General features: G+C 42.4%; 1 long non-coding RNA gene across 2 annotated transcripts; it reads right to left on the bottom strand.

The window, feature by feature from the left end:
- Positions 1–232: 232 nt before the first annotated feature.
- On the bottom strand, positions 233–8427 carry LOC127056520 (uncharacterized). Of its 2 annotated transcripts, none has more exons than XR_007775840.1 (3): positions 8269–8427; positions 4633–5861; positions 233–3349 (listed from the first exon to the last, which is right to left on the bottom strand). It is a non-coding gene; the product is annotated as an uncharacterized LOC127056520 (long non-coding RNA). The 2 variants fall into 2 exon arrangements; XR_007775839.1 differs by having other exon boundaries at positions 8272–8427.
- Positions 8428–8527: the final 100 nt, after the last annotated feature.

The following is an 8527-nucleotide window of genomic DNA, read 5'->3' as shown; positions in this document are numbered from 1 at the left end:
TCGCACCCCTTGCCCTGCCTGCAGCCAGACCCTACCTCCAGTCAGCCCCTGCCCTGCCTCGAACCAGCCCCATGTCCACTGCTGCCCTGCAGTTCCCAGGCCAGTAACCTGCACACCTGCTTCAATGAGGGGGGCAGGAAGCAGCGGGGACCCACACATGTGCACACCCCCAGGGAGTGGCGTGGACCTACACATGTGAAATGGCAGTCATTAATAACCAATCAACAGCATATATGATGCAATGTACATAATATACAATTTTATTATTTATATAGTTATGGAAAGTAAATAATACATGGAAGAAATGGAAGGCTTTTTTTTTTTTTACACTTTTTTCTTTTTAAGTCATCCCTGCCAGGCCCCCGCTGAAAGTGTTCGAATTGGGCCCTGCACTTCCTAAAGCCGGCCCTGATTTCATCCCACAAATAGTCACACTAGTTTCAAAGACATAAATGCTACACAACATGAATAAAGATTGTAGAATCAGGCCTTAAAAGAGACATATCAAAAACACCATCTGAAGGATCTCATATTAATATTGTCAGAGCTTCAAACGGAACATTTTTCTTTGCTATTCATTCTGGCAGGTTGTCCTACCTCTAGTGGCAGTACATGAGAATTGCTGAATATGTCTTCTATGGAATTAGTATGCTATAAGTAAGCAGTTTTTACATCTTGGAAATACTACACAAGTGTCTAATGTATGTTGTGTGGGAAAAATTAAAATTTAAAATAATCCATATGTTGGTATTCTGCAATGCCCAGACTCTTGAAGTCAGGTACTAGATACACCTCTACCCCGATATAATGCTACCCGATACATGAATTTGGATATAATGCAGTAAAGCAGCGCTCCGGGGGGCGGGGGAGAGGCGCACTCCGGTGGATCAAAGGAAGTTTGATATAAGGTGGGTTCACCTATAACGCTGTAAGATTTTTTGGCTCCCGAGGACAGGATTACATAGAGGTAGAGGTGTATGAGGAGGCTTTCCAAGTCAAGTGCTACGATTTGCCCAAAGAAGCAAGTAACAGATTTTGGGCATGACCCTGTCTTCCTTATGTAACTACAATGCTCACTGAAGCTAGAGGATAAGACCCAACTCTCAAAAGAAAGTTATAAAAATCCCAAATCCATGATTCATCACTACAGCCACTCTGGGATTGAGCAAATTATATGCCATTGTGATGGAGAAGTTATTCAACCGTGGGGAGGACAGACAGCAACACTGTGGTTTCTGATGGGAGTGCAGCTGGTTAGCCTCCCTTATCTACTTACCAACATGTAACATCACCTCTGAATTTGGCCCAACGTGATTTGACACCACTTGATTTATTTTATAATCATTTCCTTAATGACCATTGCCACATCCTCATCATTCAGCAAAGCCAGTGGGAGCTCCAGGTGCAGAGGGCTTCCCTGAATGGGCCTTTACTCGTGTGATTCATAATTTGGGCATCATTTTGTTTTCTTGGAGCCAAATTGTTCCCTCCTTTAGAAAAGACCCATGGGAAGAAGAAAGCACACTGGAAATTGTGCAAGATTCATTACATCCCGAAGACAGATTGGTTTCTGACCTCACATGATGGGTTTGAGGGCATCACCTGAAAGGCTCTGGGGGGGAAGTTAGGCTCTAATCCCTCTCAAAACCCTGGGCAGTAAAATGGGCAGCAGAACACACTGTAATACTACCTTAAAAGCAGCAAAGAATCCCGTGGCACCTTAGGCACTGCATTTAGCCGTATGGAGTGGAAATCCATCAACTTCACTCTGATACTGTAATACTACCTTGCTTCTCCCTCCAGATGGCTGCACTGATCCTGGAAGGCCCATAGGAATTTCACACATGGAGGGTTTGAAGTACTGAGATGCAAGGTGAATTAGGAATTTAAGTGAAGCCTTTAATTCAGTCACTTTTTAATAAGATTTTGAGAATTTATGTGAATCTGCAAAGTGTTTGCTTTTATAACATCTAATTGATAAGTATATAATCTGGTTTTAATTAAAGATCTGCAGGTGTTCCCCAACGGTAAATATTAGATTCTTTATTGCTTTCTTTATTCAGTAATGATAGCGGAAATGTCTGTAAGGTTCCTAGCATCCACTTGTATGCAGATAGAATCAAATTTTATAATAGTCGTAAATCTGACAGAATAGCCTCTTGCATTCAAGACAACACAATAAATATTGTGTTGTGGCTGAAGTAAACATGTTTGGAAGGAAAATGAAATAAAGATGTTATTAGAGGTTTAATGAAACAACCATAACTGCTTATTTACAAAAGATGTATGTGTACATCCCTAAGAGGTGCAAAGCCCATGCTGAGTTTGCAGCTTCTTGATGAGCAGGACAATGGAGATTCTCAGCAGGATCCTACAGACTCTGCAGAAATGGGCTTAACACTTCTCAGAGATGATGGATGCCTATATAATGCTAAATTATCTCTGTCTATCTCAGGTTTTTAAAAGATGTCTATCACCATGGTATCAAAGCACCAATTACAGTATGGCTGCCTTTGTACAGGTGTGCCTAAGCACCTCTGCACATGAGGTTGGCATAATACCAGATACCCAAGCACCACTGAGGGAAGCTCTATATCTGTGTAAGCCATAATATTTCTGTACTCTGGATGCAAAATTGATCCCATTGTAGAAGGCCCATATCAGGATTAAAGAGGGGTTTAAGTGGTACCTACTCCTTGTGCTGGCCTTGTGACCAAGGATGAATTTCACCCTGGAAGCACAAGAGAAGAGGTTGAACTGCATTGTCTGCAGTGCAGTAATCTAGAGAAGGCAATGCTGTAGGCTGAATTATTCTAAAGTAGTTTTTGCATGTTGCAGCAACTACTGATGCCCAGTATACTGTTCCCCCTCCTCCGCTTCCAAGAGGTATTATGCCTCAGACAGCTTCCTGCCATTGTGCTTGGGTGCCTGGCTCTCAGGGACCACATTATAACCCACAGAAAACATACACATTGTACCAAAAGTTAAAATTATTGTATAACTCACAAGCGGCAAAGACCCGGGTGTGTGGGAGGTCAACACTGGTGGTTGGAAAGTTCAGATGCAGCAACACGTACAAGTAAAAAATAAGAAAATCTTAACGTAATGTTTTGGGTTTCTTAATGGTTCTCTAAAATGAAAGAACCCTCTCTTGTGAATACTACCAGTATTCATTGACAGAATGTACTGGAACAGCTCAGAACATTTTCTGCAGACATCCAAAATAAAAGAGAATAACAGAAATCATTCCCTCTTCCCTTCTCCCAAAGAGAACAAGAAAGATACTGATGCTATTTCTTCTCTCTCCATCATAGCTATCTGTAGGGAAGAGTGCATTTGACATCTTGTGCTGCAGAATAGAAAAGAAAACAGAGGACTGCTAAGAAAATGTAAACTCCAAGGATTTATGGCAATATTCCAAACACAGGGCCTTTCATGATTTGCAGGGAGGAAGCACAAGCTTCTATGCTTGCACAGCAATTAAGAACTAAATATATTAAGAACTGAATATAAAACTTTTGTTAAAGAAATAATATTTAAGTGTTCCCTCCCCCTCCAACAGCTCCCTGCTTTCCCCATCCCAATTTATAACTCTTTAATTCTTGCCATGTCTTTCGTGTAATAACCCCAGTTGTTTGTGTTCCATCTCTTCAAGAATAACTTTCCAAGACTCAAAGCATACTTTAAGGAGAAGGCGGCCCTCTCATAACCATTCCAGCTCTTTTGCCACAATGAGTTTCACCCACATCACAGATGTATAGCATACTGATACATTCAATATAGGCCCCCTTTCTGTGGGGTTGATCCTGTCTGTGAATCTGTAGTGCCACTTCCGCTATATCTGGATGCTGAAGGATTTGATATTCTATTACATACAATAAGTCCTTTTGCCATGACTGACAAAGACTGGACTAAGGGCCTTGCTATACAAGTGTGAGAGGTGGTAGAAGAAATGAGCACAATAGAATATTTCTGACAATATAACAGAATACTTCACACAGAGAAGTAGTAATGAATCTCCATAATTTTAGATTGTATAAAGAAATGGGGAGTCACCACAGCAATGAAAAAACATACATGGTGGGATCATTCAGGAGCGTCCTGTGTTTTCTGTCTCCACTCTCACATTTCTTACTTTTCCTAGTGTGACCAGGATACAATACTTCTTCACATAGCAAAAATGAGCTAGTGCTTTTAGGCTGCAAAATGGCAGTCCCACTGAGATTTCAAAATATGGGATCAGCAAAGATCCATAGGACCCAGAACTAGATTTAGAAATAAAGTTTCAACCTGCACAACCTCATGAACACTGAGCTGCACCCCCAGAAGGTCCCTTGTCTCTGCTCCTCTCTCCACTATTTTTCTTTCACCCCCCACTATTTGTAACTGATTCCCACTTGTCCACCTGATTTTCTTTCAATTTCCTTTATATCTGCTCCTTATTTTGCCATTCCCTTTTTTGGCCCCATACTTTTACTACGTCCAAGTTCCTTATACTGTCTCCATACACACACATTTGTCACCTGGAACAAACATTGGGAGAAAGTCAAAATTAGCCTTTATAAGGCTGTTAACTATCTCAAATTAATTGGCAATACATTAATTTAAAGTACAAAACCCAAGCAGACATACCTTTTGTATCAGTCCTCTCTCTCGGACCACATATCCAGGCTGTATTTTGCTGCTTCTTCCTCCAGAACATCTCTAAAATCTGGTCTTTCTTCTCCATTCCCATAGCTAAACTCTTATCCAGACCCTCATCATCTCTCATCCCAACTACTCCAACCTCTTCCTTTCTGGCCTTGACAAATCCCACCTTGTCTCATTTATATCCCTTCAAAATGCTACTGCAAAGAGTATTTTCTTGTCTTCACTTTTAAGGCTCTTCAAAGCCTACTTGTTGTCTCTTATACTGTATCAAGATATTGAACCCTGCCTCTATTCTGCAAAATATGTCAGTCTGTCTTGAATGCCCATTTATAAAAATTTCCAGCAAGCATCTTCTGCTTTCTCCCATGCTACCCCTTATCCATGTGAGGAGCTCCCTGTAAATATCCACAAAGCCACCACATTTTCCTCCTTCAAATCTCTTCTTAAAACTCTCCTATACCATGATGCCTACAAAATTTTTGATAATGGTTACGCAGGTGGGGTGCTGTGACTGCTGCTTATGTAGTCTGACTAGTATCATCTCACTGTTATCTTGTGCCTACTTTGCAGAGCTTACAATGTAATTATGAAATCAGAGAGTAGCCATCTATTCTCTCCTTTTATTAGTCTGTAAGCTCTTTGGGGTAGGTACCGTCTCTTTGTTATGTTTATACAGCACGATGGGGCTGTCGTCTTTAGATACTACCACACTACAAATAAAAAATGACCAGTGAAGCTCCAGATTTATTTTGTGCAGTTACACTAGCTAGGATAAAGGTATATAAGGAATACAATCCCTCATCATGCTTCAAGATGTAAGCCAGTCACTAAGGTCCAGATCCACAATGGAAGTTAGGAGCCTAAATACCTTTGTGGATCTGGGTCTAACTGCTTGGAGTTAGCAGGAAACCTCCCTAGGAGAAAGTTATTGCAGAATTGTCCATTGTGTGAGTTTTTTAACTTTTCTCTGAAGCTTCAGGTATTGGCCACAGTCAGAGACAGGATACCAGACTAGACAAACTACTGGTCTCACCCAGTATGGTAATTCCTGCAACCCAATACAGGACTGGTAAACAAAATAACCTAGTACAAGCAGACGTCATGGTTGGGAGGAGTAGGCAGGAGATCAATACACATTTCAAATTTGAAGCAGTCAGTGTAGTCAATTGTTATTCAGTACGTAGGAGGCCTGGGGAACTAGACGTTTTATTCTGAAAGAGAAATGAAAAGAAAATGCATTTTTATAATATTCCAGCTGTTTTTTGTTTGTTTTTTTATAAATGATCTGGATCAACTTTTGAAGCATGTTCATGACTATTGCATTAAGGAACTTCTGCTAAGACAGGTTTTCAAACAAAGAAAACATAGTACATTTGATTAGGGCATAATACAAGGGTCCTAGCTTTCCAAAAGTACTCTGAATACTCAAAGTCTGCCAGCATAAATGTTTAACAATAATTCTTCAACTGATTTTTAACAGACTGAACATTAAGCTGTTTTGGCTGATTTAAGTCTCTCAAAGAGAAATATTATGTATTACCAGAATATTTGCCATTATTATACTTTCACTGCATAAATTTTCAGAGATTCTGTAAAGATTTAAATTTATGTATTAAGAAGTAATGATAAACTGAAATAGCAAATAATATGTGGTTGTAAGATTCTAATTCTGGGTGCAGACATTAGTGACTGTATGACACATAGGAGACATTTGCAAGAGGATGGGTGTTAGCACTATCATCTTGGCTAAGTTCCAGTGTAATGCCTTTCTTCCTATTTTAAAATCCCTCTATAATTACAACTGGACAAAAAGTCACTTCCAGTCCTAAACTGCTGCATATTTTTATTGTGAAGTATTAAATGGCTGCTGTGTTCCACAACGGAGGTGGCTATATTTCAGTAGTCAGTAGAGTGAGGGCATCATGTAACTTATTAAAGATCATAGAATTATAGAATATTAGGGTTGCAAGAGACCTCAGGAGGTCATCTAGTCCAATCCCCTGCTCAATGCAGGACCAACACCAACTAATCATCCCAGCCAGGGCTTTGTCAAGCCTGTCCTTAAAAACTTCTAAGGATGGAGATTCCACCACCTCCCTAGGTAACCCATTTCAGTGCTTCACCACCCTCCTAGCTAAACAGTGTTTCCTAATATCCAACCTAGACCTCTTCCACTGCAACTTGAGACCATTGCTCCTTGTTCTGTCATCTGCCACCACTGAGAATAGCCTAGCTCCATCCTCTTTGGAAACCTTCAGGTAGCTGAAGGCTGCTATCAAATCCCCTCTCATTCTTCTCTTCTGCAGATTAAATAACCTGTTCCCTCAGACTCTCCTCATATGTCATATGCCATAGCCCCCAAATGATTTTTGTTGCTCTCCACTGGACTCCCTCCAATTTATCCACATCCAGGGGTGAAAGTAACTTAAAGGACTTACCAGTACACCAGAGTCCTGAGCAGGGGCATGGCCTCAACCAGAAGAGGCGTGGCCTTTCAATATTTAAAGGCAGTGGGGCTCAGGCAACACTTTAAAGGGCCCAGAGCTCCCCCCAGTGGCTGGAGCCCCTGGCCCTTTAAATCCCCTCCGGGGCTCCAGCAGCTGGGTTCAGGCAGGGATTTAAAGGGCCCAGAGCTCCGGCTGCTGCAGGGAGTCCCACTGCCTTTAAATATTGAAAGGCCACACCTTTAAAGGGCCCGGGGTTCCCTGCAGTGGCTGAAGCCCTGGGCCCTTTAAATCACTGCCAGGGAAGCCAGTCCAGTCTGGCACGGTGTATCGATTCCTGTCGGCATGCTATACTGGCTTACTTTCACCTCTGTCCCTATCCCCTCTGTAGAGGTGGGGGGGGGACCAAAACTGGACACAATACTCCAGGTGTGGCCTCACCAGTGCAGAATAGACAGGAATAATCACTTCCCTCAATCTGCCGGCAATGCTCCTACTAATACAGCCCAATATGTCCTTGGACTTCTTGGCACACTGTTGACTCATGTCCAGCTTCTAGTCCACTGTAATCCCCAGGTCCTTTTCTGCAGAACTGCTGTGTGGCTGGTCGGCCCGCAGCCTATGGTGGTACATGGGATTCTTCCTTCCTAAGTGCAGGACTCTGCTCTGGTCCTTGTTGAACCTCATCAAATTTCTTTTGGCCCAATCCTCCAATTTGTCTAGGTCACTCTATCGCTACCTTCCAGCGTATCTACCTCCCCTCCATTTTGGTGGCATCTGCGAACTTGCTGAGGGTGCAATTCATCCCATCATCCAGATCATTAATAAAGATGTTGAACAAAAGCAGACCCAGGACCGACCCCCGGGGCATTCCACTTGATACTGGCTGCCAACTAGACATGGAGCTGTTGATCACTACCCACTGAGCCGAACAATCTAGCCAGCTTTCTACCCACCTTATAGTCCCTCCATCCAATTCATACTTGTTTAACTTGCTGGCAAGAATACCGTGGGAGATCGTATCAAAAGCTTCACTAAAGTCAAGATATATCACACCCACCACTGGATTCTGGAATCCTGCAATTCAAAAGGCCAATATAAATCTAAATCATTCATCTGTTTTACTCATATTCATTGGTATAGAAAACAAACCGCAGCCTATTAACAATCTCACCACCTGGAATGATCCATCAGGATTACGCATTCCTACAGCAGCGCTTCAGGGCCCAGATCAGAAGGAAACACTTGCTGTGCTGGGGACTGCACCTACAGGAAGACGAGGTCCCATCAGAACCAGTTCAATGTTACAGAGCCAAGCTACAGCAAGGGAGCGTCACAAACAACAGGGGGGTGGGGGGGCACAGGGAGGCCAAGGGTTACCCAGGCTCCGTGTCTCATTTGTCTGTGAGTCACTGATGCCAGCCCAGGACTCG

This window comes from Gopherus flavomarginatus, chromosome 8 (genome assembly GCF_025201925.1).
Source record: "Gopherus flavomarginatus isolate rGopFla2 chromosome 8, rGopFla2.mat.asm, whole genome shotgun sequence".
Lineage (NCBI taxonomy): Eukaryota > Metazoa > Chordata > Testudines > Testudinidae > Gopherus > Gopherus flavomarginatus.
Note: the sequence above shows the minus strand (reverse complement) of the source record. Positions and strands in the feature narration are given on the sequence as shown.